This window comes from Stegodyphus dumicola, chromosome 3 (assembly GCF_044657685.1).
Source record: "Stegodyphus dumicola isolate Sdum_Otavi_A_Nest chromosome 3, ASM4465768v1".
Lineage (NCBI taxonomy): Eukaryota > Metazoa > Arthropoda > Arachnida > Araneae > Eresidae > Stegodyphus > Stegodyphus dumicola.
In genome coordinates, this window is record NC_140770.1 from 55,441,217 (window position 1) to 55,461,253 (window position 20,037).

Here is a 20,037-nt window from a genome sequence, read left to right on the forward strand (position 1 = left end):
TGCATAAGTACCTCAATTTTCACCTTAGCTTCCGAGTTCGAAATAGTTCTCGAGAACAAAAGATGAGTAGCGAGTACTATGAAAAATGATTCTCTGGCTATTTAATTATGGCTAAGCACTCGAGAACTATGTGCCTTAGAACTGAAGCTGTTGTAAGGGGGAAATATTTTACTGATGTGTTCCACAGAAGGAATATTTTCGCAGGTATTTTCTGTCGGAAACTAGTTTATATTCATCTTAACCTGGGAAAAACCACAAAAACGCCGTGAATCCAAGTCTTTCCGCTAAAACCTGAACCTGTGCTGAAAGAATTGTCTTGTTCCTGCTGAAACACGGTGGTAAATGAAACAAGGAAAAAGTCATTAAATTACCAACTTCGGCTGTGGGTTTTTTTTTTCCCCGTGGGTGGTGGTGTTATTATATTTTATGCAATTTTAGAATATATACATTCATTAACCAACTAACCAAAATTATCACTCTCAGAAATTATTAATTAAAACTCTAAATAAATTGTTCTTTACTCGTACAAATTCGCGAATGTAGATTAATCTACATGAAGGCTAGTAATGCGTCCACATTATATGACACATTTTAATAAACAACTCAGAAGAGGAAGCAAGCTCAATGCGGTGAACTCTATACCAAAAAGGCGTTTGACCTTGTTCTAAAATTATTGTTTACTTCGCAGTTAGAACATGCCCATAACGGTATCTTCAGTAAAAAGTTGAAAAAAGTCTTGAAGAAGAGCATACATCAAAGGCATTTCTTATTTCCAAAATCGCTTCAGGCAGTATTACTAATGATATATTGTTATCTTGTGTGTTCCAGAGTTCCTATCATAACAACTGCGTGCGTATTTTATGTTTTTCAACTGCACTGCGGTTTAAAGTTAGATTTCTATCACTATACGCTGGGTTGTGTCAACAGGTTGATCGCGTCTGCTAGGTGATACTTTTTACGAATCAATACACACATCATATCACAAGAGAGTATGCTTAACTTTATTATTAGTATGATTTGTCATTGTACATCGGTCTAAAACTGGCAGCTCCAGAAGCAATTTCACGCTGGCCAAGAATATATTTCAATTACGATTTTATTGCAAATATTGTGCTTATAGCTTTAACAGAATAAAGGATATGATTGTACTTATGTGAGTGACTGCGGCTGAAGAAAAAAAAATAGAATTAATAGACTAGGGCTTTCTTTTTGTCCCTGTATACTTGTACACCAGGTCAAGTGACTCCCACGTTGGTACAGTCAAATTTATTGCTACCCAACCGGAATAGCGGTTAGTGACGCTGACTGCCGTATCGAAGGGTCCGTGGGTGAATCCTGGAGAACGAATGGATGTTTGTAAATTTATAGTGTCTATGCGGCATGAGTCACACTAAATATGCGGCGAGCCGAAAGTCCTCTCGAGAGGTTGATGGTAGAGGAAGTGGAGGTGGAAGATCCTCGGACTCGACCCCCCCGGGCAGCTGTCCATCATAATTAGGGGCAGAACTGAGCAAAGTCATACCGTCACCTGCATGGTCCTCAAGGCTGTTGCCAACGACAGGCGAAATCTTGCAAAACTTGCCACGACGAATTTTTTAAGTTTGTTCTGATGTTACTGTCAGACAAGTGAGATAAGTCACAACAACAATATAAGTGTAGTTTGCCAGTGGACACTTGGGGGCGCTTCATTATTCTGTAATTTCCTGTTTTCCATTTAAAGTTAAAAGTAACTTATTTAATGGTTAATTCAGCATATTAGAATTACCTGAAATAAATGACAGACTAAGAATTTAGTATTTTGCTGTCAGTATATTTGAATTGCAAGGTATAGCCAATAGAAATTTCGTGCTGGTACAAAGATTCAGACTTATGATAGGAAACAAATATAAATTTGAATTTTATGCTGTGTCTCATTATTATTGCTGTTGTTTATGTATGTTTTAATAAATATTCAATAATTAATTTAAATTATTAATGTTTTAAATTTTTTAAACAATATTCCGGTCCGTCAGTTACTTTCAGATCGAGCATTCAATGCAATTTGAGCTTGAGACAATTGATTTATTTCCTGGTCTACCTTTTTCTGTTTTTAATTAAGCCAACAACACTCTAGAAAGTGTTAAATTTCACGAATTCAGGAATTATGCAGCAAATAATTTTGTGCATAAAAGATCGATCTCATCCGTAAAAAAATTTGCCATCCCTGCTGTAGACCACACTAAGAGCTCAATTAATAATTAATAATTATAAATTCAATAATAATTAATAATTTTAATTACAAGTAAATGCTACTATTTGATTAATCGCCTTAAATCTATGTGTCTCACATGGCCGGTTTAAAATGAGCCTGTTGCGCACAAATAAATCTCATTAGTGCATCAGTATCATTCCTCAATCATAGATGCTGTTGATAATTTGAGTTGGGAACATTCGTTTTGAATTGGGAAAGCTAAAATGCAAGTTAATTGAGTAAAACATCAAACTGTATGGCATGCATTAAAATTGCATCTAACTCCATATCAAGAATCAGGTCTTGCAGAATTGCTTTTCATTAAAGAATTTTTTAATAGCTTGGTCTATTGAGATTACGTCAAGGAACACTAGAGCTACCTACATAAACTTTTTTTTATTTATGAAGATATATATATACACACACGGCTGTCAAAAATGAGTAATTGAAAATGCTTTAGAGCAGAGGTTCTCAACCTTTTGACTACCACATACTAACAAAAACTGAAAATTTAGTATTACCACTACATTTTACAATGATTATTTTTCAATTTCTCAATAGAAATATTAAAATATATATATATATATTGCCATTTGCCCAACCTATTGACTCTTTGTATTAAATATTAAAAAAACTATTAGATTAAAAACTGATAACCGTTTTAATTATCAAAATTTCAGTTATAATACTTTAATTCTAAAATTTAGTGTGAAATTTGGGCCCGTTTAAGAGAGTTCAATTTCTTTATGACTGCTGTTATTTAATTTAACTCTAACGGTAAATTAGGATCTCACTTTTAACTTTGGTCTGTATTTATATTTCAAATTTAACATGGAAAAAATCATTGTTCACACAAAAAGGTTGTGCAAAAAGGCAATAGAAATCTGATAGCTTTATTTGAAATGCATTTAAATTCTTTTCTTTGGTTAAGCCAAAAGTCAAAAAGAGTGTTATTTTCGAAATCTTCAGTTAGATTTCGATCACAGGAAATTTCTATCAACCCTTCTTTTTCTTTACGAGATTTTTGAATTTAATAATTAAAAAAAATTATAACTAAAAAAATTCTGAAAGGTTTCAGATTTTAAATTACGTCCAAAGAGGCGTCCAAGTTTTGTGTGTTACTTTTATTTATTAAATATCATGTTCTTTGCACTTAAACTTATTTATTAAATATCATGTTCTTTGCACACATAAAATTCAGTTCAGTAGCAATGTCGCAAAATAATTTTAAAATGAGCCTATCTTTAGAATTTCCGATAAGCAGTTCCGCACGCCGCTGGAGATAAAAAGGTTTCTTTTACCCCGCCGTAGAGTGTTGCCATTGCTCGCTTTTAAATCGTTGAGTTTGTTACTCAAAAATTTTCGTAAAGTTTTATAAAAAATGAAATCGATCGTAAAATAAATTCCAAATTTCAAATTTGGTCTTCCACATGCCCATATTCGTAGGAGGATTACGACATTCAAAATTCGATGGCTCTATGTACCGTTGTTTTATCGCAATGCGAGAAATAGACGTACATTATACAGATTTTTCATTATTTAATTTCTTCAAATATAATGCAAGACTCTAACATTTGTTGGCAACAGTTTGAAAAGTGAAACGGACATTTATAGTGATTCAACGTAAAATTGCAAAACGAAAACAATAGTCCCTTTGGACAAAGCCCCTTTGGACTAAATACTTTGTTTCTTTGCGTACCACCTACTTTCCTCTTGCGTACCACTGGTTGAGAACCGCTGCTTTAGAGTACGACCCACATTAAAATTCGGGTATTTTTTCTGAAACGTACTCAAAGTTGTGACATTAAAAACCTACCTTATTAAACTCACTAATTGAACTCACTAATCCCATTTCAGCTATAACTATGAATACCAATATTTAGACGTGCAGTCATTTTGAAACCTTATCATAGAAAATCCGACAAAAAATACTGCAGCTTCTTTCAGGAACAGAAGTTACAAAGAATATGTTCTTGGATCATATTTCACTTTTTAAAGTCCATTATTGCGAAAATCTTTAGGCATAAAGTCTCCCACGAGAGCATCGTTTTTACCTATTCCATCTCGAGTGATGTGCTGCATTGAAGAAATGGATTAAGTTATTGGGTTAAGGCAATGATTGTCTTCATATTACAGCGGAGAAAAACACGAAACTTACCCTGCAACGAGACCCTTGCCAGAGCTAGAACTAAGATGAAACTGCCTATGTTCATTAGTTTTACCGCTCAGCCGCTGGTAAGCCGGTTTATTAACTCTTTGAAAACCGAAGTTTTCGCTAACCTGTACGCATAAAATACCGAACCGCCCGAAAAGATTTTCGAGAGTCACAATAATTTCCTCCCCTCCGCATCCATTAACGCACAAAGAAGAGTGAAGATTTCAAACGTCATTCTGTCTATTTCCTAACAAATACAGATAAGAAACCACAAATAAATCCTTTTAGGACAAGCTGTCTGCAATAAACTGATACAATGCATTTGGGTAAACTGCACCTGCTATTGCATACCTTAGGAGAAGGAAGAAAACAAGATTGGAATTTTGGCCGTTTTGAGCGGTTGTGGTCGTTTGAATGAAAGGTCGTCTGAGGCGTTATGGTCTTCAAAGAGTTAGTTAAAGAAACGTGAAATTACTCTGTACATAGTTAGAGGTCTAGATTCCTCTGTCTCAGAGATGAAGCAATAACTAATGTAGTTTTGTTAGTTTTTTATGTGTAGCAACAACATCAACGCCAACTTTTAGTGTGCGTTGTCTCCCATTTCAGCTATGTGCTGGCGGTTGAAATTTTGTGTAAAATTTAACAGAAAGTAAATTTGAGAGAAGACTAATTTTTTTTAATTGTATACTGTTAGTAACTAGTACCTGACGGGATCAAAACAGAACGTAGTGTCAGTTATCAGTTGACTGACATGAAATTTAACGTGCTAATATTTGAGACAAAGCTAGAGTTTGCAAAATAAAAAAGGGCTTTCTTGAATGTGCTTCTAAGTCATGTCTTCTATTGCTTGTTTGCAATTCAGTTCTGGCTAAAAGTCAAACGTTACTAGGTCATTCCTTTCGCAATACCAGTCCCACGAAGTAGTATTTGTTCATCAAACACTTATGGACCAAGCTTAGTGACAGACATTGAAAAATCGAATAAAGAATGTTTACTTGTTCAGCAGTAATAAAAAATATATTTATTTACTCATCGCAAATCGTACACCGGTCAAGTGACTATCCTTTATTAGCTGTACTCAAAAGTTTCTCGTTACCTTTCTTTTTTTTCTATGCAAGAAAAGAATAAGATTTTCACCTTTTCTGAGCAAGAACCGGTCGTACAATAAATGTGCAGGATAAGTGATGTCTCCGTGTAGGAGGCAAAGGTTATAAAGCTGGTATGTTCAAGATCAAATCCTGTTTATACGAATATGTAACCATTCAAGACAGATGATAAGAAATGATAAGATGTTTGGCTATGCTGCAAAGCCAGATAAGAATGCAGATTACTATTTTTTTTTTTATTATTTTCAGTGTTTTGCACGCATTTACGATGAACTTAATATCCATTGGATCTAAGAACAGAATCAAATATTAATTACAGTTTCTAAACATTTTTTATTACACGACAGAATGAAAAATCATTGCATGCTGAAAATTTTAAAATGAAAATTTGACTATTCCCCAACCGGGTTTTTTTAATACTTTACCATTATATAAGTATTTTAATTGTTTACAATCATCTAATATTAGTTCTTATTTTAATCGCTTCGTCACAGATGAGACCCTTAAACAACGACTTTTAAAACTGAGTAATTAATTCAGAATTGATCTCAGAAAATTATTTTCAACCAATTTCTGTAACTTTTTATTGGAAAAGTATTAACATTAAAATTCAAATAAATATTTTATTATATATATTACTTTATTACTATATATTATTACTACCTACAGATTACTTTATTACTACCTACAGATTAACTATATATTATTTACAGCTTTAGCGCAGGTTTTAGGCTTTCTAATTTACTCATAATTAATTTTATTTAGAATATATATATAAATTAAAGGTGAAGTAAAAAATCGGAACGTAAATTAAATATAAATTTAATTCCAGAAAATTATAAAGGCAAACCTATTTTTATCTCCGGGAAATGGTTACAGAAACCAGGGTACAGGTGTAAATAAAACGGAAGTGATTAAAGAAAATTTTGAAAACACAGAGCATGATACTGCAAAAATAAAAAGTGTAATAAAATTGCCGGCAAAATTAATCTCTTCTGTTTAATGCTTCAAACAGAACATGTCAAGGAAAAAGTGTTTTGAAGCTTTAAACCAAGTTGATTAATGAGTTCTGAACACATGTTTCGTTCCTATGAACTATTTGAGATTTTACATCGCTTTTTCACTGCATAAAATTATATATTTTAAAATGATATTTCGATACAATATTTAAGAAAATTATTAGTTTTAAATTATATAAAACTTATATTATGTAATAATTCGAAGAACAAATTAATTATTATAAATAGCACAACTTTTATATTAGATGAATCTAAATTATTAATTTAGGCTTTATGATTTACCCTAAATTTCAAATAATGAAACTTTTAGTTTTTAAAATTTTCCAAATCTCGGAACAATTTATTCTACCACCACCCATTTATTACCCACCAGTGGCCGAGTGGATAAAATTGCTAAACGCTGGGAGTTCGACCCGAGTTTGATCCCAAGCAAACGAGCTGGCTCCATGATTGGCTTTCGTAGTTTCCCCAAGTTTGCCTTCTTGTTGAATGTCGTTGTATTATGTAACATAAATACGGGTTAGTTTTCTGTAGAAAGTTCTCCACGGAGGTACCTCTCCTCTAAGCAGATAGCCTACGTTTGCTTTGGCAAATTTAACTAAACTTACCTTTTTAAGTTCCGAAATGAATCTCATTGGGTGTCCATAGGGTTAATTTTCCTGGGTATGAAATTCACGTTCAAATGTTTTTCCAACATAAGAGTTTTAATCCTAGTATGTGTATTTCTTCAAAAAATATTTATTTATTTATCTGTTTATTTTGAAATTTTATTAAATTGTTACGAGCACATATAGAAAATGTTTAATTTAAAAGTTTTTCTTTTCCCCTGGAAAGGAAAACCTGTCATCTACCTACAGATAAAACAGCTACACACACACACACACACACACACATATATATATATATATATATATATATAATTAAAAAGCTAGGTAGCAATTACTAATATAAAAAAGACCTATTTGGTCTAAATATATATATATATAATAGTAGTAGGTAGAAACATTGCAGCGATCTTGTTAATATATATATATATTCACACCTGTTGTTATATTCACATTAAAGAGAAAATTACGATTATAACCATTAGAGTGGACCGAAGAAAAATTTTTTAATTATTTTTCTGTCGCTATACCCGGAAAAGTTGGCTATCGCCCAGCTAAGCAAAATGATTTTTTTAATAAAATTATATTTTCGCTTGCGCATCACTCTCAGGCTTTGACAAATGGTGAAATTTTGATGTTTTTGTCACTTTTTTTAGTTACTAAACTCATCACAATCTAAATGTTATAAATCATAAAGTTTGGGACACAATTAAAACGAAAAAAGTTTCAAATCTGTAATTTCAAATTATTTGTTTGTGCCAAAAGCTTGAAAAAATGCAATTTTTTGTAAAAATAGCAATATTTCCTATTTTTCGATACAAACCTTTTAAAACAGTAGCTATAATTATCAAATGTTATGTAGCTATATTGCGCAATTGTAAATGTTATCTAACCATGTATGTTAGCAACTGATTCAGACAATTCTCATGGCATTGACAAACACATACTGTAGAAATTAGGCAGCTGGTACGTTTTATATTTAACTATTACGCGTTTCTATGGCTCAAAATGAAAACTAGTAAAAATTTCACTGACGGTTCTTCCTGCAAGTCATCAACTCAGTAATTAATGAAATCCATTCTTTCTTTGCTCATTTGCCTGAAAATTTGATCCTTGCAATGATTTTGGATGAAAGAAGATATGTCAGAGAACTAAGGCTGGCAAATTGTTGAACGCTCGATCACTTTCCAAGAGAAAGACCGAATTAAGACCGAGGCCACGCTGAAACTAACGACAACGCCAAAACTCAGATTCGAAACAAGACTATTTCAGCATGATTTTATGAGGTAATTGCAATATATCTCTCCTTCTCCACTATTAAGGAACATTACGGATGAAGACAGCCAACATCAAATTAAGTGTCTGGTACATCGCCTCACCCAAATTTCTAAAGCGTTCCTTGTCACACCCAGGCAAGTGAACGGTGTGTCAGATTTGCGACCGAAACATTTACAAAGATGCATGGTGCTGACGCAAAAGACGGCTTGATTAGAACGGTTTGATTAGGACGACTCTTCTGCCAAGATGTATTATGCCGGAATTTTCAAGGGGGAAAAAAAGGATAAAAAAATATTTTAAAGCTTTCAGATTTTACATTACGCCCAAAGCGATTTTTTTGACGTTTTTATGCGTTACCTTTATTTATTAAATATCATTTTCTTCGCACTTAAACCATAAAATTCAGTTCAACAACAATAGCGTAAAATAATTTTAAAATGAGTATATCTGTAGAATTTTCGATACACAGTCTCGCGGGCTGGAGATTTTTGTTTTCCGTACAGTTTTGCCATTGCTCGCCTGTAAAATCATTTTGTTAATAATAAATTTGTTAAAGTTTTACAAAATATAAAATAGATAATAAAACAAATTTCAAATTCCAAACTTGGTCTTCCAAATGCCCATATTCGGTAGAAACGTACGTTATTCAAGATTGGATGGCTCTAGGTATCGTTGTTTCATCGCAATGCGAGAAACATACATATATTTATGCAGATTTTTCATCATTTAATTTCTTTAAATATAATACAGGGCTTTAATATTTGGTGGCAATAATTTGAAAAGTGAACTGACATTTATAGTGAACCAACGCAAAATGCCAAAATGAAATTAATAGTCTTTCTAGCCAAATTGCTGCTTTGGGCTACAAACTAACTTTAAAATAACAGAATTAAAACTTTTAATTACATTCCCCCTATTTTTGGAAAAAAGTGAAAATGTAAAATTATCAGATACTGCAAAATATTGTTATCTTTACTTAAAACTGTGGTTCTCGATCTTTTTGAGCAAATAATAAATAATATGAAATTATAGGTTTTAAAATGTTTCCGTGTTCCTCAAAATTCGCATTAAGAACAAGTGCATTTCGATAGTAGTGGATTGAAAGTAATTATAAAAGATAGACAAAAATCAGCAAAATTTTGCCTTTGTTCAAAACTCTGCGTGCGATGCGGGAACGAAAGATAACATGAAAACGTTTTCTTCATTTTGCATAGCTAGGTGATATGCAACTTTTTCGAGGTATTTTAACGACACGAAAATAAGTAACAGTGTTTCTTCGGCCCACCCTCATACCCATGTAGCCGTATTCGGACCCTAATCAAACAATTAGCAGTCATTGCTTTATCTATTAGACTATAAGTGGATTTTTTTTAATTACTTAAGTTAAAGACATCGATGAAAAACTGTATATGTGTTTGAAAACTAAAATTTTCATGCGGGTAACAACATATTCAAAATCTTAATCATAATCCGTGCATTCTTTCGAACACTTCGGACATTACAAATGAAAAGCTGCTAACATTGTAATTTACTTCTATCAGTCTCATTTTTTATAAAAAAAATACCCCAAAATTGCTCCTTTTTTTACTATTCATAGCTAAACAAGAATAAATTTCTTCAATTTGAATAGTAAGTTGTAACTAAACAATAGAGTTTTCTTCTTCTTACGAGTTTAAATAACTTCGTCTTTAGGAGAATGACAAGTTATGCCATGTGTGAATATGGTTTGCCATTAAGATTTCTGCACAAAGAGAAAAATTGCCCAAGACTGAATCCTTATTGATTGTCCTTGCATTGTGGATCAAAACAGAGCGGCGTAAATCTTTTCCGCATATCAGCGGAATTTTCTTACATGCTTTGTTATCATTTCGCGGCAGACAAAAGGACCCTTGTATAATTATGCGATATTTGCAAGACCACCAGATGTCATTATTTTCTTAAACAACGATTTAAGCGGATACGAGTATCTTTATCGTCTTTCAGACATTAGCTTAGTCGTGGTTTTAAAATGCGTTTGAAGCAGTAAAATAATCAACATGATACTGAATACACTATTTTCCTTTATAACAAATAATGTACAGGCTACACAATTAAAAAAATAGGACTATTCTATATCTCCCGTTTTGCTGGCCTGATTGACGAAATTTAATTTGCGTTTTCCATGTTTCGAAAGCCCGACTTAGGATACATATTATATTTATATATATTGTTCTAACATAGATATTTTGACATAAAATGGCACATTTTTTTTAAATGACATATCTTTTTTTCATATTTCGGTTCCACATATTCGGTTTCATATTCGATTTCCATATTTCGGTTTCATATTCCAATTAAATTTTGCAAAATTTGGGGAGAACCCTAACGAGAAATTTAAAAATTTCATCTTGGCGCACTTTTTTCAGTTTCCGCCAAGACTAATTCACTAGGCAAAATTCTTAATTTATGGTAACATATTTTCCTTTCCCTTTCATTGCGCACGAGCGGAAAAAAAAGGAGCATTGCTTATTCTTTCAAATAATTTTAACAAAGTACATAAAACACACTTGGCGTTATTATCGCTCATAACAAATATGCCAAATTTCAAAACTCGCCAATACATAAATTTACATATATCTTTTGAATACAAAAGTCAAATATTTTGCTGATATACCTGGAAATACATCTATTTTAAGTAATGGTAAAAATTCTATAGGTTATATTCAAAATGTTTTTTGAAAAATTTATACTAAAAAAATAGAAATTTTAAAAACAAATCGGAAAACAGCTGCGAATTTTATTTGGATTGAACCTCAGAATACTTATGTTAGAACAACGCTGTAAATAAATATAATATAGATCCTGAGTCGCGCTTTCGAGACATGAAAAGTGCAATTTAAATTTCGTCATTGGGCCCAGTAGAATAGAAAATATAGAACTGCACCACCAACTCCTCTTTGTGTGTGTGTACACACACACACACACAAAGAGGAGTTGGTGGTGCAGTTCTATACACACACGTGTGTGGGCACGCATGCGCGCAAGGCGTACATTTCAAACATTATTCAGCAAATGACATATCTATTTGAATTACGTAGTTTCGTATTAGGGGAACAATCTTGCAGAGATTGGCGAGTTTCTGCAGAAGAAAAGGAATTTTAAAAGTCTGATGAGAATCCACTACAATTAAATTACGAAAACAATGTTTTAAATTGCGCTCCTACAAGATTTTCTACTTGCTTCTATTTTCTTATTTTCTTTTTTTTTTCTTTTTTTTTTTTTTTTTTTTTTGTATTGAACTGCGTATAGATAAATTTTACTGAGAAAACACATTCATTCTCGTTGCTGATTTCTGAAAACTCTGCAAATAGTTTAAATTTGTGGATTAAATCTTATTCATGTTTGAATAATTACTTCAAGACGAGGGTATGACATTTTAACATTACACTATTGCTCACTCACTCGCACCTGAGAAATAGATGGTTTATATTTATATTCCCTCTATTGACTAGAATTTAATTTCTTTTTTTTTTCCGGTAACTTTTGACATATGTTGAAAATATCGAGTAGTGTTGGTAAATTACTAAAAGATTATCCATCTTGAGATCCTACAATTTGATAAACATTCGTTTCGAATTAGTGCCTACGCCCTTTAATAAACGTTAAAAATTCACCCTTACTTAACAAATGCAAAACCCTAGTAACTGCTGATGCCATAAAATTTGATTAAAAGCAATAATATGGAATATTATGATAAAAAACTGATAATTGTTTTTATCTGCGTGATATCAGATTCAATGAGGATTTAAAAGATAGCTTTTATAAATTAGGCATGAAAAGAAAAAGGTAACTAGTTATATAATACCATATAAAAACAACTGAAATTGCCTTTATATATGTATATATATATGTAATAGATTTTGTAGCAGAATACAGGTGACTGAATACGAAATAGCGAGAATTTTGATGTCGTAGAATGCTGAAATGCCGATCCACAATGAATAAGAAATTTGAGAGTCAAGGTATATTTAATTCAACTTTTATTTCATTAAACACGTTGTGGCCACAAGCAAGTTGCCACATTAATTGTGCCTATTCCAAGAGGTTTACATTTTTACTAAATTTGCAGTAAGAAGGAAGCAGCAAACAGGCAGCAGTCCAGCTAGGCCAAAGCGTACAAAACAAGTGCGTTATGTTCAGGGTGAAATCTTTATTCAGGCTCAGTTAGTTTTGGTTCTCAATGCATTTTGATTGGACAGCTAATATTGCTATAAAATTACTATTGGCTGTTAGAGTTTTAGTTCCATTTACGTCATCAGAATTACGTAAGAGTCATATGGCATGGATTAATCTTGAAATGACGCAGTTCAGAGAGAGGTTATTGTTTTTAGAATACAGAAGATAAATTTACGTTGCTAATTTAATCATTCACATATTCTTTATTTTTCTTACATTTATAAATTAATATAAATTTCTGCAATGGCTGATTGCTAATATTCCTGATGATAAAAGTGTATCTTAGAAAATCATTAGATGGAAAGTGCAAATATTGAAGCAACAGTTCTAATTATAGTACCTCGTACACACTTGAATAACTTTCAAATGTGTTTGAAGTTTGGTCTTCAGTTTCGTAAGAGATAATTCATAAAATTCCCACCATCATCTGGAAACACATTTTCTAGTAAATTGTGAATTATCCCAAAATTATCCTTAAGAATGGAGAAATTCACATCTCTCGCCAGGTTGGATTAGCGTGATCGAAAACAAATAAAGTAAAATGCTTAATAGATTACTAAACAAATGGCTGAGTGAAAAAGCAGTTATACTTCCGCTTCTCACGTATTTTAAGCCAAGTTTCCAATTCAGCGAAATACCAGAGCCGTCAAGCGCTTGAGGGAAAAGCAGTAAAAATAAAATTTTGGAATAAACTTTTTTTAATAGGTAATTCTAATTCATAATGATTTCTAAAATGTTCCTAATATAAAGTTAAATTTAAAAAATATAATTTTAAAGTATAATTCGAAAATTATAGCAAATGGATCAAGTTTCTGGTTTGAATCTAATTTATTTTCTCGACAAAATTAAAGTGGAAGACAACAGATGCTTGAAAGATTTAAATGCATGGAATCACGTGGAAATGCGGAGCTAGTTTAAATTATGTTCTGTAGACTGCACTGGTCTTAAATTTTCCCCAAACCGAATCCTAAAATGCTCTTGAATCTTTCGAATCTCTTTAATACTTTAACACTTCACGTAGGATTAATAAGAAAAAAAAAATTACTTAAAAGTCTTCAATTAAAGCAAAATTTGAAACCTTCTTTTAATGATAAAATACACTTTTTAGAGATATAATTTAGAAAATTATTTAGTAAATGGTAGTTTAGTACGAACATTAGCAATGAATTTCTATTGGCAATAATTTAGCTACATTCAGTAAAAGTTCAAATGTTCAAATACGGAGTTCAAATGTTTTCAATATAATTTGTCAGAAACACATCTGTGCGACAATTCAAATTTTTTCTACACATTTGTTCACAATATTTTTAAATCAAAGCAAATGCTTTATCAGAAATGCCTTCGCAAAGGAAGCTCATTAATAGCACAGCGGATCAAATCGCTGAACACTGATAGTTCCATCCGGGGCTAAAACTCCATCTAGTGCTAGCTGCATGAGTATTTTCCTTATCTTTTCCCTCTTAGATGGAAGTAAGTAGTAGTTTCCCTCAGAACACCTTCACGAAGGCATCTTTCCCTAAGTCAGATAGCCCTAGCGTGATTAAGAAATCACGCTAGGGTTATTATCCATTATTTTGTAAAGGGTTTGCATATACTAAAAGTGACGGATATTTACGTTACTCAAGAAAAAACAATGAGTCTAGATAACCATTCAGAAGCAAGCAAAAAAAAAAAACTGGATACAAACTACCTGTTTTCTGTGGTCTTATGCGTTCGGCTGCAAGTGAACTTTTAATGCGAACTCGAGTAAGTTTAATAACTAGTATTAAGAGAATACATACTCTTACAGTTTTCCCTTACCTCTCAAAACTAGAATTTAAACATTAAACGTAAGTAAATGCGGTACTTTTCCGTTTTGCCAGCGCAAACGATAAAGTCGCCAATAATGGTACAACTGATGCCAGACGGAATATCTTCGCTGGTAACCTTTTACGCCTCATTTTCAAAACAAGTCGTAGCCATTTCTTACCAGATTGATTGTTTCTTTCAATACTGGCATACAATTACATAGAATATTTACAAAGGTAGTTCAATTTTATGCCCTAAGGCCATTCGCGGTCATTAAGTCAATTAGGATGCAACCACACCGCTCACCCGAAGGCGAAAATATAGAAAAGGCAAAATCAAGGGTTAAATCCATCCATTCTAATGAGAATGCACTAGCGAAGTAAAGCACTGCGGTTTTACATAATTTCTGAGTAAGCTATTCGTACGAATTGAAATAATTCTTGCATTTAATCTTGTATTTTAAATTAAGATTTAACTTGAAATTAATGTAGATAATTACTGAGAGAATTATATTTTTTTAGAGTAGTTTACGTGAGATAAGATCACTTTGAGTCACGTGATACGAACCGGCGAATCAGGATGTTGAACCATGATAGCATAGTAAATTCTTAAATTAATGCCTTTTTACAAATTTATTGTCTTTATTTATTGGCCTTTTTACAAAATTTTAAACTATATTAAAATGTTTAGGCCTTCAAAATAAAAAATTCTTAGAACTAATATTTGTTAACATTTTTTATGCGTATACTGTATGTTGTCGCCAACAAAGTCTGCTTGGCGAGATTTGCGCCGGCGAAACGGAAAAGTACCGTAAATGCATATAACTTATATTTTTTCCAAAACAAAAAAATTAAATGGCACTATATAACTTAATGTACTTTTATAACACTTACATTTTGTACAGTTTTCATGCATTATTCCAGCTGTCCAGTTGGCTAATACAGCTATACTGTGAGAACTTTACCAGCTCATCCCACTACCAGTTCGATTCTCGGCGGACCTGTAAACTAAGCCCGTACCAATTTTTTCTTAAAAAATCCTCGTAAGAACATCCCTTCTAAAGAAGATAGACTTCGCAGGTTTGCCTAATTATTTAATTAGAGAACTAACGATTATCTCAGTTTATTATAAGAAAGATGCAAATATTTTAAATACAGTCGCTGTAGTCACCACTTATTATACATACAGTTCATTTCATTATAGTGATCGTGCTAAATGTCCCAGCTGACGAGCAAATATTAAAGACATTTCTTTTGTTATAACGTTCCTTTTTCTGTGGAACTGTCTGTTTCTGTAGAAATGTCTTTCTATTTTTCTCTTTATTTTTTCTGTAGAACGCAAAGAGTTGTTACAACAACAGTCAACTGTATTCAATAAATATTTAATTTCTATATTAAATGTAGTGCACTAAAGATATTAAAAAAACTTTTGTCAATGATAAAAGAATAAAATATAAAATCTGAAAGCTTTCAGATTTGATGGCTCTAGTTACCGTTGTTTTTTCACAATGCGAAAAACATGCATACATTCATGCAGATTCTTGATGATTTAATTTCTTTAATAAAGGGGCGATAATATTTGGTGGCAGCAATTTAAAACGTGATTTGCCGTTTATAGTGGAACGCCACAAAATGCAGTTTTGAGACTAATAGCCCTTCTGGGCTACTGCCCATATGGGCTAAAATGACAGCTAAGATTTCTTAATAATGAAATGTTAGCTAAATATAAAACAAAAGAGTTTATATAAACTGAAAATGAAAATAAATATATCAAATATGAGAACAAATTTTCACGATAGATAACTATTAAATAACTAAAATTAAAAAAAAACCATTAGCATTAATTAATATATTTTGTAGCCTATTAAAACATTTTCTTATAGTAGATGTAATTTACGGCAAAACATTTAAAGTTTAAGTAAACATTCAAAGTTGTAAACATCGAATACGTAACTAATTAAGGGAAAATAGTGGGGGTGTTTTCGTGAAGCAGTTTTTTAATATATGTGAGATAATAATGTTCACGTGCTACTTGGAAAAGCGACATAAATATCAGACAGTTGTAAATGTTAAACAGACTGTTCGCTGCTGCGAATAAAACTTGAGTTGAAATACCAGCATTCAGCTGCTTTATCCGCTTTTCTATTACTGTGAAGATTTCTCTAAAAGTATTAATAATCACAGATTGTTTTAAATTACCTAACAGATTCTTAAGTACTTTCATTATGAAAGAATTCAAGATTGTTTAAATAAAAGTGGTGCGTCTTATTAATGTTGCTTAAATATACTTAATTAATGTTACTTACGTATATAATGCTGCTCATTAATGTTAGAATGCAATATACTTATTAACTTAAGATTAAACAGTAATAGACTATTTATGTTATAAGAGCAAACGTTTATTTCATATGTAATAGTGTATAAACAAAACAATATTAAACATCATTGATTATTTCTGATTAATATTTGTTCGAAATAAATATCCATCGTATACGATCCATTTTATTTTACTACTTTATATAGTTTATTTAACATTTAATACTATATCATTTTTAATTAAATATACTATCTTCATCAAATCTAGTTGTGTTTTACCCAACGTATTTATAGTAATAATTTATTTACATGGACGAATATCTTTCATATATCTTCCGTAACAGTAATGGCCAATCAAAACCTTAACATTTTTAATTGAAATGAAAATTTTCTTTTTCATACGCCCTTAGCATTTATAATACTTTCTTTTCCCCAAATTACATAAAACTTTTATAAATAATTAGAGAATCCGTAAAATGATTAGAGAAAGAAATTATTTATTACTAAAATATTTATAGTTATAATCAAGGAAATTATTCATAATGTTAATAACAAAAAAACTGCAAAAATCATTATGATTACAAGCAAATTGATCGGTTATAACAATTTACATGTTATATTGATGAATTTCACTACATTATATATCGTGTTTACTCCTCTGTCCTGATATTAATATCGAGTGAGTATTCAATCAGTTATCATGCTATAAATAATACAATTCAGATCAACATTCGTGGTTTTTTAATACGTATTTCCACGCATATTAATTTTTAAAAATCAAAAGAATTTATTTTAGTATTCTATAACAACAAAATAGTTGTTGCTCAAATATATAGATAGCTAAGTGGCTATTTAAAAAATAACCATTTTACTGTCAGAGAATTACGAAACAGATAAAAAATGAGTGTAAAATTAATCTCACAAATGTGAAAAACCGTTAACTTTTTGTGTGCCTTTTAATCGATGACAAAAAGGTTTCAAGAAATTTATTATGGAATTTGAATTCTTTTGCGATGCCACATATCCAAACTTCAAACATTTAGCATTCTAAAGAACAAAATTAATTAATCTTACCTTTATTAATTAATCCGAGTGATTTGATAAATTCCCGTATCTGTGAAATGTCAAAATTGCTATCACTTAAAAACAAATTTTACCGAACATTCCAATAGGTAATGTATTCAAAATCTTGCAGAAAAATTTTCCCGCGTTCCAGTCAAACGCAGCTGGTGCAGAGCCACTCGTAGAAAAGGTGCACGTGTTACGGCGGTTTGAGACCATCGAATGAACGGTGTTAGCGTTTTGAAAAAGGGTTCCCACAGTGAGAAAAGATGACTGCAACAGGTTGTGCTGTTACGCAGGGTTGCCCTCGAAGAGATGTTGTACCGGTTGTTAAAGCGCCGAGTTTGAAATGAGGTTGATTTCAGAGGAACTCCGGTTCTTTCTCTCTGAAAACGTTTATTGACTTTGAATTATGAGAGGAAAGTTTCCTCGCGCTTTTCTAAGTGACAAAAACTAAGAAAAAAAATTAAGTACAACCAATCTTTCACATACTTTTTTTTTTCCTTAAATAAATAAATAATAGCACTAGCACTTTTGGAGGTAGGTTGAAGTCTTCTATTAAAAATATACCCTCTTATAAAATGAGTGCATAATGTACTTTCGCTAAAAATGAATACTTCGAAATATTTTTACCTGTTACAAATGGCAATATAAACCATTCGTTAAGTGCGAAATAAACCTTAAAAATTACTTGAAATATGTGCGCTAAATTTCTTAAACGAAATGTTAAAATACAAAGTTAAAATACCATGTGATATGCATTTAAAAATTTAACAAACCACTATATCTTATATTCAATACATTAGTTTGTGAACTTTTACTGGGTTTTATATTACATGCATTCCTTAATTTGGTTTATTTATTTAAGGTTTCATGGTACTTACGTATTATCGCAACCACCTTAGAAGAAGACGCCAGATTCTAGCAACCATTTCTGTAAAAAATCGCCAAACTGCTCCAAGGCGTCGCAAGATTACGTAAGTACCGATTTTGTTACTTATATTGGTGTCTCGAATATTAGTAAGTTTAATCGAATACGCCAAAGCAAATCAGGGCCAGCTACCTAAGCGAAGATATGCTCTCGTAGAGAAATTTTTAAGAAACAATGCTTCTTAATTACGCAACACATGGACAACAACCACCAGATAAACCATTCATACCCGGTTTTCGAGTTAGCAGCGTTGAGCGGTCTTATTAACGACTCTTAAAAACGTTGGCGAACAATAGTTATAGGCGGTCGAACAATAGTTATTGAACCAAATTTCTAAGTATTTAACCGAATGGACAAATGGGACTTTCTTTCCGAAGAGAGTCAATTTGCAGTCCGGTATATCTTAAACTTTATACTTGCTGATAACCAAAATTTGAGACTTTTCTGGATTGATATTTATCTTTCATTTCTGGTACTATTCCTCAGCCTCCGGAAACTTGTCCTGTATTCTTTCTAGACCGTGATTCGGCCTTCTAGAACTAGTAATTTGGCAGTGTCATTGATATAACCCGCAATCATAGTGTTGTGATCGTCTTTAAATTTTGGAAAGTCATTTGCATAAATCTAGATGCAGAGAAAAAGCCGAAGTAAAAAAATTCCGATGAGTTGGTAAAGATGTTGAATTCCGACAGCCGAACCGCTGGAAAAAAAAACAGGTGTAAGGAGCTTTGAAGGCGTAGTAGTAACGTCAGGAGTAGAAAGTTTTTAATAGGCTGAGAGCGAGGAGTTAACAAATAATACTTCTAGATTGGCGAGAGAGGGAATACTTATATTAATTTCGGAGTCATAGTTAGTTTAGAATAAAAATAAAATAATAAACATTATTTTATTCTAAATTAATGAGAAGTAATAAGAGGTAGCTAAATTATAAGAAGAAATAAAGGATAAGGGAGAAAATTCAATAACAGTGAGCACAAAGTAGAAAAGTTGTAGTTCTTAGCGATTAAATAAGCAACAAAAAACAAAAATTAATTTAACTGAAGGAGAACTGCTCCAGGTCTTTTTTATTTGAACTGTCATGGAAGTTGTAATCCAGCTGTGAGATACTTTCTTTGTTTATATTTTCAATATTACTGAAAATTTCCTTGCGACTTTTGCCATGTGTTTAGCTATCATTTTAATTTTGTATTCGTCGTGGATGTTACTGTTTCTTATGAGCCATCTATTAGCAGTTATTTATCTCAGTGTTATACCTTGTAACACTTCCAATTTATTAACATTAGTTTTACATGCGTAATCCTATACAGGACAAGCGTAAATGATGATGGGTTGC

At 31.8% G+C, this 20,037-nt stretch overlaps 1 protein-coding gene across 1 annotated transcript in view; it reads right to left on the minus strand.

The window, feature by feature from the left end:
• Positions 1–18,078, minus strand: part of LOC118187255 (uncharacterized) — a 176,114-nt gene extending 158,036 nt beyond the window's left edge. The window contains exon 1 of the mRNA XM_035357438.2: positions 17,786–18,078. The gene's annotated coding sequence lies outside the window, so the exon portion shown is untranslated. The remainder of the gene's footprint in view (positions 1–17,785) is intronic.
• Positions 18,079–20,037: the final 1,959 nt, after the last annotated feature.